The following is a 25,858-nucleotide window of genomic DNA, read 5'->3' as shown; positions in this document are numbered from 1 at the left end:
GCATCCAAGCTGTCACCCGCAATTTCATCAAATCATGCATTTCAGCCATCCTCACAAATATGCTAATGGCAGCCAAATCCACCTTAACTGACTGAAGTACCCTCCCCTCAACCCAAGCCTGAGATACGTACTGCAACATTAACTTGACCCACCACACTCTCTCCTCCTCTGGCAGTTATAATACAAACCCATCAAACTCAGCTAATGCCCTACCATAGGCCCTCCTCATCAATTCTGCCTATGACTGCTGAATCAGCTGCCCCATCACTTCAGCCCAATTTACCACACCTCCTCTGGCAACACGACTGGTTCGCTTTGCTCTTATGGGGACAACTGCTGAAAACTATGAAATTGAAAATGAGAAAGACTGTCAGCAATCACATTCCTAACACCCGGCAAGTGTACAACTGAAAAAAAAAATCAACACACTTTGCAACACTAGTTTATGCAAAACTAACCAAAGTATCTAGATTTTGTCATTTTTTACTTTAAAACCCTCACCACTGCCAAACTGTCTGAATTAAAAATAACCTTTCTCATGCAAATGATCTCACCAAACCACTGAAGCCACCCAGAAAGGCATCAATTATAAACAGGCCATATCCTTCCTCCACTCATCCTCCCATTCCTCTGTCCAATGAGCTGCAAACCATACACGACAAAGTAAACCCCCATCCCTGTCCCCCCTGACGCATCTGTAAAGAGCTGTAATTCCCCTTGATTAACCCAGTCTTCCTGCCAGAATGCAATTCCATTGAAACGATCCAAAAAGGACAACCACAGTTCCAGATCTGCCCTTGCCAGCTTGCTAACCCTTACCCAATAATGCTTCCCCCTTTCAAAAGAGACTGGGACTAATTGCCCAACATGCAAATTTTAACAGTTCGATCACATCCCTGAAATGTACTTTGTCCCTAGACATCATCCACATGATCTTCCCTTTCAACTGATCTATCTGCTCCAACCGAAGGCAAAACAAATCCTGCCCTGCATCCACCATCAAACCTAGAAAACATAATGCCTTGATGGGGCTTTCCATCTTCTGCTTCACCACCAGCACACCCAACTTTTCACATTTTTTCATGAACACCTGCATACCTTCTGCAGCACTCTTGAGACCTTCACCCATGAGCAGAAAATCATCCAAATAATGTACAGCCTTCTGATAATGCACCCTTTGCTCCCATACCCAAGGAAGCACCGATCTAAACTTCTCAAAAGTGATACACCCCACCACACAACCCATGGGAATGTCCATGTCAAAATAGATTCTGCCATTGACATACATGCCCAACAACAGCTATTTATCTTTCCATTTGGGCAGCAATTGAAACACAGACTTGATGTTAATCTTTACTAACCATGGACCCTTAAGCCTTTTAATTATTGCTAATGCATTATGCAAAGAGATGTACCTAACCTTTGTATTCTCCCTGCAGATAAAATTATTAATCAGTCCCCTTCTGGGAAATTCAAATGGTGAATCAACTGAAGTTCCTCTGGCAACACTTTGAAACTGACAAAGGGAGAGTACTCAAATGGTCTCAATAGCCTCAACCAAAGCCTGCAATACCAACTTCTCATTCCCCTTCACTGAATGTAAATTCATACAAATTAAACTTTCCACGAACACCTGACTTAATAAAAACCCCAATATCAGTTCATCCACAACTTCCATGTCTGGAAAGTGAACCAACATTTTATGCAATACCTGCACCTGAATGGGTGAATGGGAAAGTTGGCTTACCCTTCTGCCCCTGAATGGACATACCACCCCACTGGCCCCACAAAATACCCCGACCTCTAAATGCCTGCAGACCTTGAACCAAAGGGGAAAGGACCCAGTGTCCATCAACAAGGAACCTCTTTGGCAAAAATTCCCTTCTCGATGGCCAGATTGAGCTGCCAAATGCCTGCCTTTGCAAATTGAACAAGTATGAAGAAATCTACATGCTGTTCACATGCAGTGCCCTGCACCGAATGCTCAACACAAACCATGTTGCCCCCCCTAGCTTACCAACCCTTGATAAACCCCCAAAACTATCCATCATTGTGGCAAGCTAGAGATTGGGGTGCCTCACTTCCCATCTCAATGACTGATTCATGGGTTTCCTCTTATGAAACCGTTGATCATACCGCATCCACATGTTCTCTGTTAATAAGCACTGAGCTTCCTGAATCATCAGAAAATTAGCAGAAAGTGGTAATGTCTCTGAGCTATTTTTCTCCAAGCAAATTTCATATAATACACAAATCCAAGTACCCAGTTCTCCCATGTCCTAGTTCTAAGTCTTCCAAACCTCCATCTCCCCAGCACTGCTAAACCCACCAAAAGATATATCAGATTCCACCATACGCTGCACTCCCTCAGCATCAATTAACTCAACTACATCAACATACTCACCCTTCCAGCTTTTCTTTTTAACAGATGTAGGAATATGGGGGGGGTTCAGAAAAACAACCCCTTCAGTGCTCAACAAAGTCTGTGTGGCTGATCAGTCCCCTGACAACATCCCAAAATCAGAACTCACATCATGCTGTGATGCATTGCACCTATCCATATCCGATCCCAGACTCCACAAGATATATCAATTGTCCCAACCACTTACAGCCTCATTAGCTTGCAAAGCATGATCTAAACCCCCACCCATGCTCCCACTTTTGGGACCTGACACCTCTGCATTAACATTGCCCAATTCTGACACAATATCATTACCTGCCGGTGTATCCGAATCTGCTGCACTGGCCACAGCATCCCCAGTATCACTAACTTTCAACTTCTGAACTCTCTTCACTCTTGCAACTGGAGTCTTCCTTACTGCCTGAACACATCTTTTCCTACCAGGCGTACTGGAGACATTCATAGGTTCATAGGTGTGTACTAGGCTAATGGCCCTGGAGCCTTTACAAGCCTAGCCCACAGGATTACCCTGGCATCGTGCCACCCGACCTTAGTTCCCAGTGCCTCTGTCGAGTAGAGCCACTGGAGTGATCCCCGGGGTGAATTTTCTATTTCCCATCCACTCTTCAAGATCTTTCTTGAAGAGGGCCAGTGAGGTGCTCTGTTTGACATGTATGGGAAGTCTATATCATAACATGGGCAGTCTCTGGGTTATGAACCTGTCCCTATAGCATGTTCTGTTGATTGCGGTAATGAGGTTGAGGTCTCTGGAGCGTGTGGTGTGGAGGCACTGGGATTTATTTAGATGTAGCATTTCTAACAAAGCTGGGTCAGACATGGCTTTGTAAGTCGAGCAGAAATTACCTCTAACTAGGCAATATGCGACAGAGAATAGTTGGAGTTTTTTGAGTCTGTCCATATAGGACAAATGTTTAAGGCCTAGGATCCTCTTTGTGAGGTACTTTTGCGGCCTCTCCAGTTGTTGCAGGTGTCTAATGAGGTACATGCCAAATGGGGCAGTGTACTCGATGATTGGCCTAATGAAGGAAGACTAGAGGGAGACGATGACCTCTTTCTTCCAGGATGCAAAACCCTTAGTAATGAAATGTGCCACATAGAAGCACTTTCTGACCACAGTGGCAATGCAGTGCTCAGAACGGAGATTGCTGTCAACCTGTGTTCCCAGATCTCTTATAACGCTTTCTGTGTTCAGTGGACTACTATCAATGTGGTAATTCATGGAAAATGCGTTTTTATCCAAAGGGGATGACAACACATTTTTTGGCATTGAGCTTAAGGCCATGGTTCTGACACTAGTCGTTGGTCTCAATGAGGCCTTTCTGTAGGATGTCAACATCACTTGGGGAGTTAATAATGGCTCCCAACTTGCAATCATCTGTGAACTTTGTCAGCCAGAGTCCCTTCGTGTTGGCCTGGACTTCTGAGAAATAGATAAACAGGAGAGGACCCAGGACCAATCCCTGTGGGACTCCACTCCTGACTGGTTGGCAGTCTGACTTGGAGTCAGCTACTTTCACACTGTGGGTTCTATCTGTGAGCCAGTTTGCAACCCACCTAGTGATATAGGGGCTGATGCACAGCTTAGTGAGTTTTTCTAGGATTCCTGAGTGGGAAATGGTATCAAAGGCCTTGGCCAGATTAAGGTAGGCTGTATGAACCACCTTGCCTTTATTCACAGCTCTAGTGACAGACTCAAAGAAGTTGACCAAGTTGAGCAGGCATGATCTACCCTTCACAAAACCAAACTAAATGAGATACAGAGTTTGGTAATTTCCCCTATATCCTTGTTTATTAGGTCCATGATGATGCATTCCATAGCTTTGCATATCAGACTTGTCAGACTAATGGGGCAACAGTTCCCAGGGTCTGTATTTGCTCCTCCTTTGTGGAGAGGAATGACTGTAGCAGTGTGCCATTTGGTAGGGACAAAGCCTGAGGTGAGATTGTGATTGAACAGGCACACAGGTGAGGTGTCAGTTCACTCTGTAGTTCATGTAGAACACAGCCATGGATATTGTCAGGTCCCATAGAAGCTGTATTCTTGGCCTTGGACAGTGCTGTTTTAACCTGTGCAGCAGTAATACTGGGTGCCTGGCAATCTACTGGTATTGTGATTGGTCCTTTGGGGGAGGGGTAAAGTTGGCACTGAATCTGTCGGCCAGTATATTGGCAATATCTGTTGGCTCAGTATAGGAGGTACCATTGCTCAGAGCAAATCTGGGCATTGCCATGGAGATTCTTTACATAACTATAGAAGGCCTTGTAGTTCTCTTTACTATCTGCTGCAATTCTGTTTTCATATCTAGTTTTAGAGGATTTGATGAGGGATCTCAACTTTTTGTTAAGGCTGATAAGGGAGTTTTTCCAGTCTTGGGACTTCACCTTATTCTGCATCAGTTTCCTCCTTTTGTTGTAGAGTTTGTTTATGGCAAGGGACCACCAGATTTGCTTTCTTTTTTTGGAGGAGACCATCTTGGTTCTATTGGGTATGGCGAGATCCATGCATTTGTGTACGTGTTTGTACAGTGCATTGGTGTATGATTGGGCATCAAGCAACTATTTTCCATTTGTATGGGTGCCGTGAAAGTAGCCACCTCTGTTTTTAGGATCCCAAAGTTAGCTTTTAGCTTTGGAGAAGTTTTTCATGGTGGTTACCTTTGTGGGGGTAGAGGTGGGGTGGGGGGGTGGGAGGGATGTGGATTTCCTAGGTGATTAGTTTGTGGTGAGATCTAACCAGGGAGGAGTTGACTATTGGTGTAAAGCAATGGTTGCCCATGTTAGTAATGACCAGTTCAAGGATGCTGCTACCTCTAGTGGGGGTAAGAACGAGCTGGTCCAGGGCATTGGAATTAATGAATTCCAGGAAACGTTGGGCAAGTGTATTGGTACATAAGTTGTTTTCCCAGTTAATGGAGGGGTAGCTGAAGTCACTCATTACGAGTGTTAGGTTGGACCCTAATATTCTCCAGGGTGCTAAGGAATGTGAAGTGTGAGTCTTGGGACATGGTTGAGGACCTATAACAGACTATGACCTGAATTGCTGTCTTACCCAATATTAGCTGCACCTGAAGTATCTCTGATGCGTTATGTTGGGCTACCAGTCTGGAGGTGTGCGCATCCTTTATGAATATGAAAACACCACTGCCTTTGGAGCTTCGGTCCAAGTTCTGGGGCTGACAGGTGTGGAATGAGTTATAGCCTGGTAGTGCAGGGGTGCTTTCTGCTGCCTTGAACCAAGTCTCTCAACATAGAGGCTTTGTCAACTGGCATGTCTCAAAACACCTCCTGTGCTTCAGCCACTATTGCCACCCATCAGTGATTCAGACTTCAAGATCCCACCATCTCTATTAGAAAGAAAAACATTAGTCAAGAAAAAAATCCTGGCTACTTCTGATTACCAGAGATGGCTATCCCATCAGCTAAACTTTCAATAAATAACCCTTCAGCTCACACCTGAAGCCAAGTCCTTCACCCCTCTATAACAACTGCTTCACTGGCCGACTTCCAACCTCCATTTCCCACTGTGTCAACCTCGGAACTACCTAATCCCTGTCAATGTTCCACCTGCAATACTCAGTACCCACCCAAAAAAAAAATAACCTCTGATGTAACCACGACTTAGCATTGCCTAAATAGTAGTTTTCCTAGTGCATATCCTACCACACCAGAAATAGTTGATGAGGGAAAGATAAAGGGTGAGGTCCTGAGAGGTAGCATGGACCAACTTAAAAGGACAGAGTTAAACCCAGCACCTTGTATTTATAAGGTAAAACCTTAACCATCATGCTAACCCACAAAGCATATGACACACAGTAATATCAATGTATATGAGCTACAAAAATTGCAGGTGAACATATGCATAGGGCAGTACTATGCTAACTGTCCTGAGGGACTATGTTGAGCTTAGCCAATAATCAAAGGTTAGGATCAAACTCTGTACCTTGTATCTATGAGGTGAGGTCCTTAACCATTATGCCAAACCTATCCTCACATATATCTCACATCAATGTGTGAGCTAATGCTCATCATGATAGGTCACCACTTCTGTCTAGCTTTATATTTTCTTTTTTTTCTTTTTGCATTATCACCATAGTGGTGAGCAGACTATAATAAAATAATAACATTTTACAGTCAGGACCGGGAAAATGGAACATCTGAGAAGTAATGTGCAGCTGAAACCCCAAGGCAGTTAAATGGCTCAAGGTGTAAATGGATATGTGCAGCAAGTAATGTTACTCTCAGCTATTTCCAAGCCTGCAAACAACTACCACAGCCTTTATTAAAGGTAGAGTGTCAAATTTCAACTAAAATTGCCCACTGTCACCACAAAAAGCCTAGGACAACCACGTACCAATTAGCAAAAGAATAATAACAATAATAATAAAATAAACAGACATTTCAAAAGTAAAACAATAAACCTTCCATCAAAACCAAATAAAGGAAGGTTACCACTTCTCCAAGTAATTTATTATAATGACTAGACCCCCCCCAAAAAAAAAAAAAATATATATGTATATATATATATATATATATATATATATATATATATATAATACTATCCAGGTCCTCTAACTTACTGACAATATTTCCTCCGAAGTGTACCTGCTCCACAGTACGTACTGTTTGTCTTGGACGTACTACCTGTGCGTAGCAAGTTCATGCCAAAAATGTGACTTCCAACCCCACAACTCCTGAAAAGAAGTACTCCTCCTTCCCATTATCTCACTTCCTCTCCACCCATCCCTTCTTCTAAATATTAACTCTACCACTACTAGGTACCTCACGATCCAACAATCTTAGCTCTAAACTTCTCTGTCTCCCACACCTTCCCCAACCCCAACCCAACTGCCACTGGTATTTCTGGGCAAATAAGTTTACATCCAAACTTCTTTAATAACACCAATGTCCCCAGCGATCACTTCAGCATTTTGACCATGTATGCACCAACACTTAACACCAATGTCTCCAGTGATCTCTTCAATAATTTGTCTATGTGAGCACAAGCATTCAAATGACACAAAAATGAACTATTTATTGCAATGAGCCCTTCAGTAGTTTGTCCATGTATGCATAAGCACTTCACTGAAACCAAAATGAATAATTTTCACCAGTGACCCATTCAGTAGATTGACCATGCATGCAAAAGCACCTCAATGATACCAAAGTGAATGGTTTCCCCTAACAATCCTTTCAGCTGTTTGACCATGTATGCACAAACACTAAAATATAATAAAACAAACAGTGCTTGATGAAATCACCTCCTTTATTGTACAAAGTTTTAGCAGCACTTTGTCTCAGGGTGTCTTCAGTTATTTCCTTTAGATTCTATAGTTTAAAATAGAAATAAAGACGTCAAATGTGATTGGTTCAGTCTAAAACTATTATGATATTTTATATGGTTATGATACTTGCAAACTGAATTTGCTGACTCATAAAGTAAAATAATTAACTTATGTTTTGGATACCTGTACACTGAGATTTACAAGATGTACCTAAAATATACGCAGGACACTTAATATAAAATTGTGTAAAATGTTACTTGTAACAATTTGTAAATTTAAGTGCAGCAGATATTAATGTTGACTACAAATAAATGCATTATGGGTAATATAGTGACAGACTTGAATTTAAAAACAATTATATGACATGGGAGTAAAAATATACTGGTAGAGACCTTCAAATGATTTCTATTATGAGTTTTCTTATTAGCATGAAAATTGCTATCTTAGGTAATTAAAATAGCCATTTTAATTAATCAAAATCTTTAAAAAGATGGAACTGATTATACATAAATGGTGATAAGCACAATTATTTTTTCACTATGGTTTCACAAAGTAGAAAATGTCATGCATATCTCCATAACGATATGAAAGGTAACCACATGCAGCAGTCAATGAGCCAGATTCCTAAGGAGATGCTCTCAGTATAAGTGACTGGTGTAATACCTGCCTATAAATAAGCTTACTTAGGGGGACCAGATTCCAAAACACCTGCTCTTACCCTGTTCTCATTGTAAGTGGTCACGTATACTCAGAGCAACTCTTTTGGGATTGGGACCAGTAAAAGCTTCACCTACACCTTGGTAAAACAAAAGATAAGCTGAGGGTGAGTCTGACACATAATGCAGAAAAAAAGCTAAAAGGTCACCATTATTCCAGATTCCAGCTAAAGACACATTTCAAAATTAACAGTGACTAGGACAGGTTTAATTCCTGGCTAACTATCAACTGCTGATCTGACACACAAACAGTGGATATTTTATAGTATATAGTAAAACTCAGAGACATATTATTTTAAAACTAATGTGTCAAAAATGTGTGAAAGAACTACAGATAATTGTGGGAACTACATACAAGGGAGGAATGAGGTATTAAAGGCAGTAGGACTTAAATGAGCTATGGAATGTTTGACTGAAAAAGATTGGGTAGTTTATAAGTGATGTATAAGGTTTGTAACTGGGAGGTGTCAATATAGTTTATGATGTAAAATGCTTGCAACTAGTATTGCATCGGTGTGGTTTGTTTTCATTTGTATAAATGTATGATTACCCATGTAGTAAGTGATGGTTTAATAAAGATGTTTCTTGTTAAAAAAAAATAGCATGAATTGATTAGTTTATGTAATGTTGCTTAGGATATATAGCAATATATGTGAAATAAAATGTTATGTTAATTATAGTATGATTAAATATGAATGCAAATTTGCCTATGTCACAAGTGATAATTCAATAAAGGTGTTTGGAAAAACATAAAGACATGATGGAGAATTATAAAAAAAAGAATTTCAGATAATATTCAATATGTTTATTTAGCAGTTTATTAGAAGCATGTTAATGTGAGTCTCACAAAAAAATTCAAAATTAGAAAACATATGGGTAAATGTACAGAAGTCTTCATTTATGTAGATGGTGGTAACCACGATTCATTGGCAATATTTTCAAATAAATTAATGTAGTGCACTGATAGCTTGAATTTTATAGTTACTTCCAAACCATTTTAATCAGGTTTGCATGTGTATGTATGCAGGTAGATATGGGTGTGTGTGTGTGTGTGTGTGTGTGTGTGTGTGTGTGTGTGTGTGTGTGTGTGTGTGTGCTGTATGAGTATATGTAGTTGGTGTGTGCACAAACTTAGGAGGAGCCTTAATGCGTGCTCATACGGATTTACTGATTTCTGGAAATGAAAACAGAGTAGATAATAATAGCAGCAAATTATCAAACTACAAAAACATTAGTTATTCACTGAAATGAGATTGGGTAGATTATAAAAAAACCCCAAAATTCTGGAACTCAGTAAACTCACTCCTCAATCCAGGCTCCAAGAATAATCCCTGTCCTGATCCAAGTAAATCTGATCTCGAACTAGGCTCTGGATTTAACTAATTTTTCATAGACACTATTGCTACCCTCACCAAGACATTTCCCAATAATAACCCAACTGTTCTACACTCTCCCCCTTCTAACTCACCTCATCTGTTTGAACTCAAATCCATCTCCACTAACTTTATAAAAAAACTTTTGTCCAAACTTAAACCTTGCTCTAATGCTCCCGACAATATTCCCTCTTCCTTCCGATGGCATTGCACTTCCAATTAGCATCATCAACCGATCCATAAAAGAATCACATGTCCCCAAACTCTGGCGCTCAGTTCATATTCTTCCTCTTCATAAAGGAGGCAAAAATACCAGCATCTCAAACTTTCGCCCCATTGCTTTGCTCTCACCAATCACCAAAAGCCTAGAAAAATGCATCCACCTCCAACTTATGCCTTTCCTGACCCAAAACAATCTTCTAACTCCTACCCAGAATGGCTTCTGTCCAGGCCATAGCACAATAACCACTCAACTCTCTTTCCTAGAAACTGTCAATCAAGCCTGAGATTCAGGCCACTTAGTTTCTACTGTTTTACTTGATCTGTCTAAAGCCTTTGATACTGTTTCCCATAAGCACCTTCTCTGTCATCTCTCAAACCTTAATCTTTCACATAAAGCTTTTTTCTTTTTTTTTTCCTCAAAAATCTCTTTATTGATTTATAAAATATAACATAACAACAAACATCAAAACATTGTAAATATAGTCATTTAGGAGTTATTTGAAGTTACACAACATATAGAGGCATATTCCAACTCATGAATGTGGAAAAATAAAGAAAACAACAGTATATACAATATGTACAAATGGTGACCAAGGTGCAAATGATTAAATAATATTATAATCTTATGAGAAAGTGAAGTATGAAGGTAAATAAATCATATCTGTGTACTAAGACAAAAAAGTAAAAGCTATTAATCATTATTAATAATATAGAGGACCTTCTCTATAGTTTTATTGTTTAAAGCCATTTTTTTAGGACTTTTCAACATAGTTTTTTTGTGCAGAAATATACGAGTAAGCCATTGTTCTAAAGGCATTCCAATTCAATTTAGTGCGATCAAGCCAGTTTTTGGAAATGTAAAGTTTTATGAGAGAGGAAATAAATATAAACACATGTGTGTCTAATTTAGAAAGATGTATCAAGGGTATGTGGAGAATTGCAGTTTCCCAGGATAAGGTGGATTTGTGATATCCCATTTTCTGTAACCTTACCTTCAAAGAAGTCCAAAGTTTATGTGAGTAGTGGCAATACCAAAAAATATGCAGAAGGTCAGCTTTTGGAAATAAGCAACAAGGGCAAGAGGGAGACTTACTAGCATCAAATTTATTAAGTTTGGAAGGGGTATGATATGCATTATTATTTATCATCAATTGGGTATAGAACAATTTCTTAAAAGGGGAGTGTTCCAAAGTGTTTCTAATAGCCAAGAGTTTTTGTTTCTCAGTTAATTGAGAATTATGTTTATCCCAGAAGTTAGAAAAAAGACATAATGAGTATTGTATTAATTTGTTTAACAAGTTATATGATTTTGATAGCATTTTCTCAGGGAGTGATAATGTTTTAATTATCATGTCTAAATTATTAAGATCTTGTTCTTTTGGCTTTTTAAGAGCACATTTAGCCATAACCACATCTCTTAATTGACATAGAATTATAGTTTATTTACAATTGACTTTCAGTATATTCCGCAGATTAGCCAGGGACAAATCTTTATATTTCAAGAGATCCCAAACATTCATATTTTTAATAAGAGGGTAGTTTGTAAGATTAAATGGTATATTATCTAATTTAAGGTTGGGATTCAAGTGAAGTGGTTGAAGTAAATGAAGACTATTATCAAGCTTGACAAGTTTCAGTAACTCCTGAAATGCTTTGATCTTTTGTTTTAGGAAATTCGAGATTTTGAGAGTGTTTATGATATCTATAGAGATAAATGGAATGGCAGCAGGGTTAATGTTTTTGGATATAATATATTGATGCCATAGCTTAACCCAAATTGGAGATTGATTGTAGTTGATATTGTTCAGTTTAGAAATAGAGAGTAGTTTGTTGGCCGAGACAATTAAATAATAGAGATACAAATTTGGCAAGTCTAAACCACCCCTGTCTTTAGAAGTTGATAATTTAGAATAAGAAATCTTAACTGTTTTAGGAAACCACAAAAATTTAGCTAGTTCTTTATTAACTTTATCGAAGAAAGATTTAGGAATGATTTGATCTGAAGAATTGAATTGGTAGAGAAATTTGGGGAGAATATTCATTTTGATTACTGCAGCTTTGGATAAAAGTGATAGGTTAAGTAGTTCCCATCTACGCATATCTAGCATTATTGACGTCCATATTTTATTCAAGTTATTTTGAAATGTAGATAGGCTATTTTGATCCACATGAATACCCAAATATTTAACCCCATAAGTAATATTAAAAAAGGATTCAGGAAATAAGTATGGTTTATGTGCCAAATGATTTAAAGGGAGAATATGAGTCTTTTGGGGATTAATGTGATAATCCGATGCAAGTGAAAATTTCTCAATAGAGTTAACTAGTTTGTTTAGATCTGTGATAGGTGTTTGAAAGTATATTACTAAATCATCCGCAAAAGCTGAGAAAGGTAGATTAGTGTTCAAAACCCTAGGAATCCTATGGAATGTATTTTGTGTTATGTATAAAAGTAATGGTTCTAAATACAAATTAAAGAGAAAAGGAGATAAAGGACAACCCTGTCTTGTACCATTAGTAATCTTTATAGGGAGTGATGTGGATCCATTAATATACAGTCTGGTAAAGGATTCTTTGTATAAAGTTTTGATTAAATTTATAAATGAGATGGGAATATTAAAACAGGTCATAGCTTGAAAGAGGAAGTCCCAACTCACTCTATCAAATGCTTTAGATGCATCAAGGATCAACGCATATAGTGGGTTATTATCATTTTTTGTGAGGTGTATAATGGATTCCATAGTCAGGGTGTTGTCCCATGCATGTCTGTGAGATGTAAAACCTGTTTGGTATGGGGAGGTTATAGATGTTAAAACTTTCTTTAGTCTATTAGCAAGAATAGAAGATAAAATTTTGATGTCTAAATTAATTAATGAAATGGGTCTATAATTACTGGGATCCGTTTTGTCTTTATTATTCTTTAAAATTAGTATAGTTTTTGAGGTGTTCCAGTGGAGATCAGCTGTGTCATTTATTTTTATGTAGTTATAAACTTTGAGAAGGAAGGGAGCAATTACTAACTTAAAGGATTTAAAGAATTCCGGTGTGAATCCGTCTGGACCCGGGGATTTACCAAGTTTGAGTCTGTCAATGGAATCAGAGATTTCAAGGAGACTTAGAGGAGCTGACAGAATGTTTTGTTGTTTTTCATTCAACATAGGGAATATTATAGAACTTAGAAAACTATTTATATGGCAGTTAACTATAGATTTAGAGTTTTTGGAATATAAATCAGTATATAATAGTGTAAAAAGTTGCAAAATTTCCTTGTCCGTGTTATATATTTGATTTTTGTATTGTATAGGCGATATTTTAGGCCTGTCAAAGTTTTTTTAATTATTCTTGCTAGGGTTTTGGAAGGTACTTGAGCCCATTCAGAGTAAGTAGCTAATAATCTTTGCTCCAGTATTGAGAAATAATTTTGATGTAATAAAAGAAGTTCTTTTTGAGATTCTATAATTTGCTTATAATATGAGGGGTCCAAATTTAATCTATATTGAGTTTCAAGAGACTGAATCTTTAGTTTTAGGAATCTTTCTTTATTATTAAATTGCTTTTTAAGGTATGAAGCCTTACCAATAAACATTCCCCTCAACCTAGCCTTGCAGGCAGCCCATTGTATATCATAGGGGATATCTGTTGAGTCTAGGTTGTTTTCCATTTCCTGAATTATTTCTATACATATTTTACTAATATCTTTATTGGAGAGCAAATTATTATTCATAGTCCAACTATTTAGTTTGAATGCATGTCTAGAATTAAAGTCCATATTTAATTTTAGTGAGATTCTAGAGTGATCAGAAAGAAATCTGGGCTCAGTACTAAAGTCCAATAACAATTATGATAGAAAAGTAGATATAAAAAAGAAATCTAACCTTGACCATGAATGATAGCATTTTGAGTAATATGTATATATATCTTTTTTTATTTGAGTATTTAGTGAGTTGTAGAGGGTCTATAAGATTATAGTCTAATATTAGGTCTTCAAGCGCAAGGGATGCTTGTTGATTATAAGAAGAGGAACAGCTAGTGCGGTCTATAACTGGGTTAATTACAGCATTCCAGTCTCCACCTACTATGACATAGTGATCTTTATAAGAAGAGAGGATATTATATATCTGTAGAATAAAAAAATGTTGATGGCTACAAGGACCATAAATATTTAGCACCAGAAGTGGTTTATCTAGATTGTGTATGGTGAAGGTAAAGTAGCACCATCTGCCCTCATTGTCATGTTTTTCTTTGATAATAATCCCCTGAAATTTTTGTTTAATTATGATAGCCACCCCCCTGGAGTTAGAAGTGTCACCAGAAGCTATTATTTTTTTGATACATTTTTTTATTTTTTTCTTTGTACCAGTCATCTCTAGGAATATGTGTTTCTTGCAGAAAATATAAATTAGCTTGTGATTTATACATTAAATGAAATAGTAAAGATTTCTTAGCTTTGTTCTTAATCCCTCTTACATTCCAGGAATCAATTATTAATAAATTAGTCATGTGTTTATCAAAGGTCTATTAAAAGAAATGCAGGAGAATAAATTGTTTATGCATAAAAAAAGGATAAAAAGGAAGAAAAAACAAAACTTAGTCCTAGTACAACAGTTATTATGTATAAAGGTATGATTCAAAATAAAATTAACTTTAGTCTCATGATCTTCCCACTTCCCTACCCCAGTGCCTACCCACCTTAACTTACCTAAAGAAGGAAGATAAAGATAACTATATGTATGATGTGTATACTTGGTCACCAATATATCCCATGTATAGGAAGAAATTTTGAGTAAAGCCCTAAAAAGGACTATAACAAAGTTAACAAAACTAAACATATTTACACAATAATCTAACAACAAGATGCCCGACATACTTAACCCCATTCACATGTGTATTCACAAGCTCCTATATAGTTAATTAAAATTATGTCAAATATAGAAAATATTGTTAATCTAACACTGTAATATGTATTTGCAATGGGAGGTGTATGTGAAACGTAAATATAGTTAGTAGAATTTTAATATATCTAGACCAAAATAATCATGTGAGTGAATGTATTAACATAAGAGTACATCTCAAACCCTATAATTTAAAAGTACCTAGAATATGAAGTATTCATTTATATATTTAAGATATAATACTTTTATATCAATAAACCATATAATCAATAGATCCCTGACTAATCATTATAATTATTGACTAAACTAATTTGTAGAACACGAGTGAATATAATTTCTTTTAATAGTGGGATCACCATCACATCTAGTATTAATCATCCATCCAATATGCAATTTCAAGTCTCCCATCTCCATTACAAACAATAATAAAATAAGTAAAATATTGTTTTATAACCTATCATAAATATGCCTTCACTCTGGGTTAAGTAGCATGTACAATGTAATGTTTGCCAAGGGCTCAAGGATTCCCCTAACACCTATGTTAAACACTATTTCTCCAAGTAATGTCTTGTGATATTCATGTTGCTATACAAAAATGACACTATAATCATAAATAAAATTGAAAAAGCAAAGACTAACACACGTCCCTCTATTAACTAATTCGCCATCCTAAGCTCACTGTGAAAAGATACTAACATTATATTTAACTTTTGAACCCATTTACATATAACGGAATCTATAATAAGAAGCTTGACTTGTTTAGTGTAAACAGGGAACATTTCGGCAGGTAAAAAGCCATATAAAATAAGGCTAAACAGTATCATTATTTAGATTACAGTCTCAGAGGCAGCTATGCCTCTGCACATACGTAGAGATCATCTCGAACGTGAACAGGGCATCCCAAAGCGCACAAAGCTTCAGACCCATCCTGAGCTGGGAAAACACACTTACGTGAGAAAACATTATCAAGACAGCCAAAACAAAGTCTCCGACGATGAACATCCACATTCTTCACAAAGCGAGGCCTCAAGAATCCAGGAAGCCACACTTTAAGTAATTGGAAGCCTGAGGAGGTCTTGGCACATTCATATAACGATCACTTCCAAGCCAGTCGAGTACAACAACGGGAAACACATTCCGATCAGCTTGCCACTGTCAGGATGAATAGATCGCTATTTTCCTAGAGACCACGACACCAACGCAAAGCCACACATGAAAGGAATTACTGCTTATCAGATTTTTTACACAAATCAAAGAAACTCCAGCAAGGTTAGTAGCATAGTGGCAGTACAGAAGTCTGGATGATGCAACTTCCATTTTGTTAAGTATCATTTGATATTGAAAGCGATGGTTCCGTATATATTTAAGCTCTGATGATTCTCAGATACTGTGTAGGCAGTATATATAAGGATTACAGGCATTAGAGTATGTGACAGGTCTAATTATTATCAAACATATGTCATTCTCACATTAAGTCCGGAATGATTTTTCTTTTTGTAAAAACTTTTCATAAGTTCATTGTGATTAAAGAATACATATTATGAAATGTAAGTTTACTGATTTAACAGCAATTGTACTTACATCAGTTAGATGAGTTACTTTTGTGCAGCTATATCAGGAAGGATCTTGAATAATTTTAGGAAGATGTCCTTTGCTTCTTGTGGATCTGTAGCTATATATCTCCTGTCGTTATAGTTGAAAGATAGTGTGTTTGGGTAACGCATACGAAACTTGATTCCCCTTTTAATCAGATCTGCACAATATGGTGATAACTTTTGTCTATTCAGTTTTATTTGAGGAGTTAAATCCTGTGAAAAGGTCAGCTTATGTTTATTCCAGATGAGATGTTTTTTGCTTTTGGCTGCTTCCAAAATACTTTGGGTATCTTGAAAGTTTAGTAATCTTGTGTAAATAATCCGAGGTGAAGCAGAGTCTTGACGGGCACGCAGGGCTCTGTGCGCTCTTTCTACAGTTAAGGTTTTTGTAGTTGTCTCACAATTAAGTAGTGCCTCAAATATTTGTTTAGTCACTGATAGTAAGTTTTGATTTTCATAAGATTCCCGTAATCCTCTAATTATTATATTATTTCTGCGGCTTCTTGCTTCTAAGTCCAGTAATTTGGCTTGTACTTCTGCAATGAGAGTATCCTTGGATTTTAGATCTCTGTCCACAGAATCTGCTCTTATTTCCAAAGCTAGATTTTTGTTTTCAAGTATGTCCATTCTTTCATTTATCTGTTTTAGCGTTTTACCATAATCAGTGAATTGTTCAGAAAAACTCTGCACGGCACTTTGAATGGGTTGTAGTGCCATCTTTAAGTCTTCCAAATGAAAATTAGAATCACTTTTATCTTTGGCAATTACTTTAATATTCTCAGTAGTTTGTTTGGTGGTTCTTAACCTTTTAGAACCAGTGTCCTTCTCTGGAGAAAGCATAGAAGAAAATTTGGCCTTGGTTGTCTGCGTTTCCATGGAGTCAGAGTTGCCAGCCATGCCCAGGAAAGAGGTGTGAAAGCAGGATGTCTGATACAGAGAAGAGCTTCTAGAGTGCACGTGGCAGGAGACTGTTGAAGCCAGAATTTGTCTGAGGTAAATTAATATAAAAGTTAAACTTTTTCCAAAAATAAATAAACCTAAAATGAAGGAATCCTATCAGAGATAATTTCTATAAAAAAAACTGAGGAGAAATTTCGCTTGAAAGTTGTTAAAGAGAGCCGGTAATTTCAAAGCAGTGAAGAGCTCAATGAATAGGGAGCAGTCTAGTCAGCGGCCATCTTATGTCTCCACTGCTCACATAATGCTTTTTTCTGGTTCTCCAGCTATCTATCAGACAGATCACGGGCAGTCAAATGAAAGAACTCCACCTCTTCCTTCCTACCTACCCCAACTGGCATACCACAGGGATCCATCCTTGAGCCAATGCTTTTTAATGTCTTCATCAATAACTTTCACACTGCTATTCCTGATGGTAAAATCATTCAATACGCAGACGATTCAACCTTAGTCTGCTCTGCCTCAAACCTCTCTGAATTGCTGACTAAAACCCAAACTGCCTTCTTGACAACTGCAAACTGGATGCACCAAAACCACCTCTCTCTCAATGCAAATAAATCAAAGATTCTACTATTCCCTCCCACAAAGATCCTCTCCTATGATAAAAACAACTTCAAAGTCTATAGTCAAACCAACTCACCTATAGAAGTAGTCCCCTCTGCCATACTACTTGGCATTACTGTGGATGAACACCTCAAGTTTGATATTTATATTCAACAAAATATTAAGAAAATCCACCAAAAGCTAAGTATGCTGTATATGAATAATCACTTTCTCCCCAACTCTACCAGGCAAACTCTGGCCTCGACTTATCTTCTTACTTCCTTATTATACGGAGCTCCTCTCCTAACCAACCTGTCCTCCACTATCACCTCTAAACTAGAAAACTGCTACAACAAAATCTCTAAATTTGCCTCTAAATCTAAAAATACCACCCATCACTGCCTAACCCTACAATCCCTGAATTGGCTTGAACTCCCAAACTACCTAGACTATCTCCAACTCACTACTGCACATAGACTCATATTTCACCCAATAAAATGTCCTGCTCTAAGTAACATCCTTCCCCCTTATACACCCAACAGAGCTCTCAGATCTGAAAATCAGAACTTAATTACTATCCATAAACCTAAACGTCCTGCTGGCCAGCTTCTCCTATCTTTCTCACTAGGCAAAAAATGGAATTCCCTTCCCACCACACCAAGAACCATACCAAACTCAGAAAACTTCAAAACCCAACTATTCAAACACCTGTCCACTAAATGGAAATGTAACTGCCTTCACCCAACCTAATCAAAAGGGTCTCTCTCGGATTCCCAAGCTCTACAACTGTCATAGTTATCTTCCTATGAGCCTATCTAAGCTCTCAACAATTTCTATAGCTTTTCTCTAAGCTCTCACCTCCTACAGCTACCCTCACACAGCCCAACCTTGTAAATATTGTAAATAGCATTCTACTGTTGTTGTGTGTATGTAAAACGTATTTACATTTTCTTAAAAGGTTTGTATGTAAACTGTTTCCACATCTAACCCAGATCTGTTTTCCTCAAATGAAACTGTGTGATCCCTACCTTCAAGCTTAATGAATTTGTTAACTATGCATGATATTGAATGCATTTATGAATAACTATTCTACATAAGATCTTTACTATTAACTGTCATTTGTATCTAAACTGTATAATGCATCTCGGAGCTTTTCTCCCAGGGCCTCCACTGAAAATGGGTCAATTCTGCCCAGTGGACTTCCCCGGTAATCATATTGCAAATAAATAAATAAATGAAAAATCACTTAAGAAGTGCTCACATGGTGTCATATGGTTAGACGTCTCTTTTGTTTACTCCTTTTAACAAGATTATATTAGTGATTTTTTTTCTAACTTAAGGTGCTCATTTAAAGCAGGTTTGATGGTGCTGTTGTGGAAAAGTGTCTTGCATATCATGAAATTAGTTTAATTGCAATCCCATAAGCTAAATTTAATGTAATTGCTGTATAAATTAAAGCAAAGCTGTTTTTCATTAATTAATTTAAATTTGTATTCTCTGCTTATTAACTATTTCATTAAACATTGACACTATCTCCTCCAGCAGAACCTCCTCACTCCCACCCAAAATGGCTTCCGCCCTAGCCACAGCACCTCTACAGCCCTCCTGCCTTTTACACATGCAATAGATGAGGCCCGCGATAATAACCACCTAGTATCCAGCCTTTTCCTTTACCTCTCTAAAGCCTTCGACATTGTCTCTCATCCTATATTTCTAACTAAACTTACTAACCTCACTCTATCTCCTTCCACCCTAGCCTTCTTCTCTAGTTATCTGTCTCATAGACAGCAATCTGATCAATGAATCTCCTCCTGCTCACCCTACCTTCCAGTGATAACCGGGTACCTCAAGGCTCCATCTTGGGTCCCCTCCTGTTCAATATCTTTTACAAATGAACTTCATACTTCCTGCAAACAATCTGCTTGAATCCAATATGCTGACAGCTCGACTCTTATCTGCACTTCCAACAATATCTCTGACCTTTGCACACTTGCCCAGGACACTTTTCTATCTGTTGAAAAATGGCTGCCTGATAATTTACTCATCCTGAGCCCTAAAAAAACAAAAACTCCTGCTATTCCTCCCACGTTCTCTCTCTCACCTAAAATATACCTTTCTCATCTCATCCTCCAATAACACCACCATACAACCTGACTGCCACACAAAGCTTCTAGGTGTCATCATTGATGAACTTAAATTTAGCCTACACATCATTCAAAGTATAAAAAAAACTCACCAAAAACTGGGTATGCTCTACCAAAACCGTAGATTCCTGACCTCTGATGTTAGACTGTCACTGGCACAGGCTCTTCTTCGACTCTCCCTTCTCTATGCCACCCCATTACTAACTAATATTCAGTCCACTGCCTTGGCCAAACTCCAACAAACCTACCACAAAATAGCAAGATTCATCACAAACTCCCAACATAACTCACACCACTGGCTCACACTCAACTCACTACAATGGCTAGAACTCCCTCAACAACTCCTTCTATCTCAGTTACAAATTATTCACTCTGTACTTTATAAACCATCCTCCTGCCCTGCTCTCTCCTCCTTAGTGTCCATCTACACTCCAACTCGCACACGTCCTACTTCAAACCAACAACTCCTTGACATCTACCAACCCAAAAAAAAAACTATTGGCAAACTACTATATAAATCCCTTTTATCCCAAGCCTGGAATAAGCTTCCATCCCACTTACACTCCATTACACACCCTGTACAATTTAAGAAATAACTCAGACTACACATTATAAGGACCAAAACTTGGACTTGTTGTGACCCTACTTAACTCCAATACCATTCTTTATTCCACAATCTCATACAACTTCTCAGCATACTTTTCCCCACATATTTTACACTAGCATCATATTACACCTCCAGATATCCCTTCCACCCCATTCATGCACTCTCATCTCTCACACCTCATAATTTGTACTATTTCTATAATACTACCACTGAATATACACCTTACCACACCACATATGAAAAAAATATATATTGAAGTACAGTACTTTTTTGTGTTACTGATCTTACCATATTATGCCTCTTAACTTACCACAGTGAATTGTTTTGAATTGTACTGCTAAAAGTAATTGTTTTGGAATTGTAAAATAAACTTATGTATACTTAAATTGTCTGAACTGGAGCTTTTCTCCTAGGGTCTTCACTGAAAAAGGGTCTCTGGCCCAGCTGGACTAACCTGGTTAACAAATGTCAATAAATAAATAAATATAAATTCTGATTCAATGGATTAAATGGACGGTCTGCTTCTCTTGCATCTGTGGTCAGCCTCAGCTCTTGGTATTCTCAGGCAGTGTAGCATCTATACAAACCTTACAGACAAATGTACATTTACTCTGTTTGTGAGAGTTTGGAAGCATAAATAACATGGAGGAAACTCTCTTTCACAATGCACAACTAAAACATGCACTAAATTATCTTATGCTGAAGGTGGAATAATATCCTTTCCTCATCCCCATAAATCCAATAGGACTAGGCTCAGCGAACACAACATTACCTCATCACCCACTGGTTCATCCACAAAGAAGAGTCCCCAGGAAGTACAATCATCTCAAATCCCCAACTCCAAACCATTCTACATATAAAAATGTTCCAGTGACCAGTGACTCCATGGTCAGACACCCTGATTCAACTCTTATTAGGCAGGACAAGTATGGGGTGATGGTGAAATGCCTTTGAAGTGCCAAAATATCTGACATCTCAAGGGCCCTCAAGGCCCCTACACCTAACAGATATGAGTATGACCTGATATTGGTCCACCTGGAGAGTAAATGATTTGATATACAAAAGCTTTAGGGGAAATACAGCAGACATGTCAGAACTTTCCATGCATGTCACAAAAGCAGGTAAGACTTTGGTCTTGAGTGGAATTCTCCCATCTCTGAGAATAAGAATGATGCAGAAGTACAAACAAAAGACAATTTCCTGGGTGGTGAAAGCCAGGGAACCTTGTTGGCTAGGCTTACTTAGGCCCTTGAGCCAATAGCCTAGTACCTACCTATGAATAATTGGCTAAATATCTGTTGTCAGTCCAGGGGAAGCTAGTACACGTCAGCCTAGGATATGATGTTTGATAGCCTTATTTACTTTATAAGGATGGCTTGCACCTGTCATTCCAAGGCTTATTCATAATGGCTATAGCATATGAAGAGCCTGTGATGATGTGAGGTATTGCCACCTGTCAGGAGAATTAGGGCAGTGGATGTGTAACAGATGCCAGCACAGCTAGCTGGAATTTCATAAAGAATTATATGTCATTCATATATCAAATTGATTTGTACAGATGCTTCTGTTGAAAAATATATTTGTAAAGCTGCTTGTATTAAAAATGTACCAACACTGTGCCCTGCTGGACAGAAAAATATACATGCATGATTTTAACTGCTTAAATGTATATGTTTTAAAGTAGGACACTGGAAAAGAAGAGGTTAATCTCAATATTTGAAAATAGTTTGAAATTAAATAACCTGGCTTTGGCCATAAAGATTGTATCCTGTAGTTCTCAATGCAGCCAGAGACAAAACTTCTGTACTAGGAAGCTTCCTGCATTGTCTGTGGGGTGAACAAATTGCTACTCTGGAAGGGTGGAGGTTTAAAATTGTTTTATGACTTCCAGGAGCTGCAGCATATCTTAGCAAGGGTGTGTGTGTGTGTGTGTGTGTGTGTGTGTGTGTGTGTGTGTGTGTGTGTGTGTGTGTGTGTATGTTTTATTAACACATATGTGCTAAATCCTGACACCTTCTAGCCAAGTGGGGTGGCATGGGAACCAGAAGTCAGATGACCAGATGTATGTGATGTCATTCTGTAATCTATCACTAAAAACAATATTTTAATACCAGGTGAGACTGAAGTCTCATGGCATTCTGTTTTTGTAACCTGACAAAGAAGGATCTCTTGCCTACTTCATCTTGCCTTGCTCTAGTAAGTGACCAGGGAATTATAATTCTTTAGATCAGTCAGGAAAATATAGTGAGATTAGTTCAGTATTGTTTTTTCTGTAACAGTCATCTGTGTTATTTTTAATATTTCCTGTGAAGGGGGCATAGCCAGTAAATCTGTGCCAGCCTTTCCCGTGTGTGTGTGTGTGTGTGTGTGTGTGTGTGTGTGTGTGTGTGTGTGTGTGTGTGTGTGTGTGTGTGTGTGTGTCCGCATGTGTGAAAAACAAATCTCTAAGAGTGTGTGTGTTAGCTGCTTGGAACACTGGTTTCACAGAGAAAGAGAGAGTGGTGGAGGCGATGGAGTTCAAGATGGCGGTCGTCTAGGGAGTACCCTATACTAGTCGCTCCTCATACTTCAGCAGTTACCTCCAATTTTTAAAACATTTAATTAAGGTGTTTTCCACAGAATTTTGTTCAGAAAGAAAAACGTAACGTCAACGCAAAAATTTGGTCTCTTTATAGTCAAAAATAAAGAGAATTTTATATATTAACAGAATTGATCTTCATTTGGCCTTCGAATCATAAGCCACGTGCCTACAACAGACTTTCTCAGAGATCCTGTTCCCATTAACGCAACTCTACTCAGGTATGGCTGGTAACTCCGACAATATGGAGACACAGACCACAAAGGCCAAGTTTTCCTCATTGCTCTCACCTGAAAAAGATACAGGCTCAAAAAGACTCAGAACAAATAAACAAGGCATCGAAAATCCAAAAATAAGCGCCAAAGAAAAAAATGAATCAAATTTTCACCTTGAGGAGTTAAAACAAGCTTTACAACCTATACATACTGCTATAAAAACCTTTGCTGACCAACTCACTGACTTTGGTAAATCCCTAAATCAAATAACCGAAAGGTTAGACAGTCTGGAAGGGAAAAATCACACTAATGAAATTCAAATTGAAATTTTAAAAAAGATTTATGTGCTAAAGATGCTCTAATAACTGAAATCCAAGATAAACTGTTAGACCTTGAGGCGAGAAGTCGCCGAAATAATATAATAATAAGAGGCTTGCCAGAATCCTATGATAGCCATGACTTACTAAAAACTGCTAAACAGATTTTCTTAGCACTTCTAAATCTAGATGGCAAGTCCGAGAGCCTGATCTTAGAGAGAGCACATAGAGCCCTGCGATTTCATCAAGATGCCTCGACGCCTAGGATTATATACACTAAGATCCTGAATTTTCAAGATGCACAGAAAATATTGGAAGCAGCCAAAAAAGCAAAAACAATTTATATGGAACCAGCATAGACTTTCATTTTCACAAGATTTACCTCCACTGATTAAAATAAACAGACAAAACTAGCTCCTTATTGTGCTGAATTGATTAAAAGGAATATTAGGTTCCAGATGCGATATCCAAATACGCTATCCTTCACACACAATGATAAGAGACATCAAGCAAGTACATCGCAAGAAGCTAAAGATGTCTTTATAAAATTGTTTAAAGAAGTGCCTACTGGAATATCTAATGCTAAATAATATCCCATTCAGTCGATTACTATAGATACCTGCACTTAAATCAACTTATTCTTCACTATTATTGCTTGGTCATGGCCTCAAATGTATAAATAAGATTCTTTTAAAAAAACTACAAAAGAAAAATGAAAAGTTTTTAAACTGTGTCCTTCGGTTCATTTTCTTTTGTTCATGTTAGAGCACTGACACTTTGCTCAAATGACTGCTGTCAACTTCTCTGGAACCTTAGATCAATGTCTATGGTTGAGTCGAAGTCTTTTCTTGTATACACCAGTCTAGTATAAGTGCTGAGGAGGGAAGTGAGACTCAAAATTTTTTATTGACTCTGAATCTACTTTGCAAGTCCTACTCAAAAGGCAGCTAAATTTCTTATTCCACAAACACTAGTTAAAGTCAGCAACCACGAAAAATAACACAGAAAAAACCAGTGCCATGCCAGTCAAGCGTTTATTGCGATCTGGTACCTCGGCCTTTCGCCTTCAAATGGATCACAAATTCAAGGTGCTGTTAACTACTTATTTATACACATCTTAATAAGTTAATCAGCACCAATTATTCAATCAGCTTTTACAAATCAGTTTAAAGTGCTCTAGCATTCTTTTTATTCTTTTTAAACATAGCTCATAATCATTAAAAGCAGAATATCAGTATTCAATCATTCATATTATTATACAAGTCATGAATTTCATATATAAACATTCTGTAATATAATAATATAACTATAAATATATATTAAAGAGAGAAATTCAGATAAATTAAATAATCACCAAAAGAAAAAACAAAACCTCTATCTGTCTACACAGGTATATAACCTTGTATAGAAAGAAAAAATAGACATCCAAACTAATTCATTGTTATCAGCTAATAAATTATCTATGACGGCAAAACAACATAAATATATCAAAATATATGTATACATACATATAAGAGTGGATATGAAAAAATAAAAAGTTAAATATTAAATACTTAACTCTAAGTTAAGTCCATGTGGTTTTAGTGTATTAAATTTTAAAATTAGTCTGGTTTCTAGTTCAAGTAATTTTGGAACAATAGATCCCCCATTTTCATAGTTAAAGGGTTGGCCCAACACACAAAATTTTAAACCTTTATGTCTATCCAGAAAATGTTTAGCCACAGGGCTATATTCATTTTTATTCCTAATATCTTTTACATGTTCCAAAACTCGAACACGGACCATCCTCTTAGTCTGACCTATGTACCACATATTGTAACAGGAACAACCCAATAAATATACCACTCCAGTAGATTTACAGTTAAAAGAATACCTAGCTTTAAAGGATACACCATTAATATTGGTTACATTGTTAACTCTGCTACAAACACTGCACTGTCCACAAGGAAAAGTGCCTACAGTACTCTCAATCATTTCCACATTATCTTTGCCACA

General features: G+C 37.4%; 1 protein-coding gene and 1 long non-coding RNA gene across 2 annotated transcripts in view; one reads left to right on the top strand and one right to left on the bottom strand.

Annotated features, from left to right (window-relative positions):
* The window catches only part of PAPPA2 (pappalysin 2), a 2,663,723-nt gene that overhangs the window by 84,139 nt on the left and 2,553,726 nt on the right, over positions 1-25,858 (bottom strand). The gene's annotated exons all lie outside the window — the stretch shown is intronic.
* Positions 1-25,858, top strand: part of LOC122813576 — a 541,961-nt gene that overhangs the window by 10,916 nt on the left and 505,187 nt on the right. The gene's annotated exons all lie outside the window — the stretch shown is intronic.

This window comes from Protopterus annectens, chromosome 10.part0 (genome assembly GCF_019279795.1).
Source record: "Protopterus annectens isolate FY-2018-M chromosome 10.part0, PAN1.0, whole genome shotgun sequence".
NCBI classification, from domain to species: domain Eukaryota; kingdom Metazoa; phylum Chordata; order Ceratodontiformes; family Protopteridae; genus Protopterus; species Protopterus annectens.
This window is presented reverse-complemented; position numbering and strand designations above follow the sequence as displayed.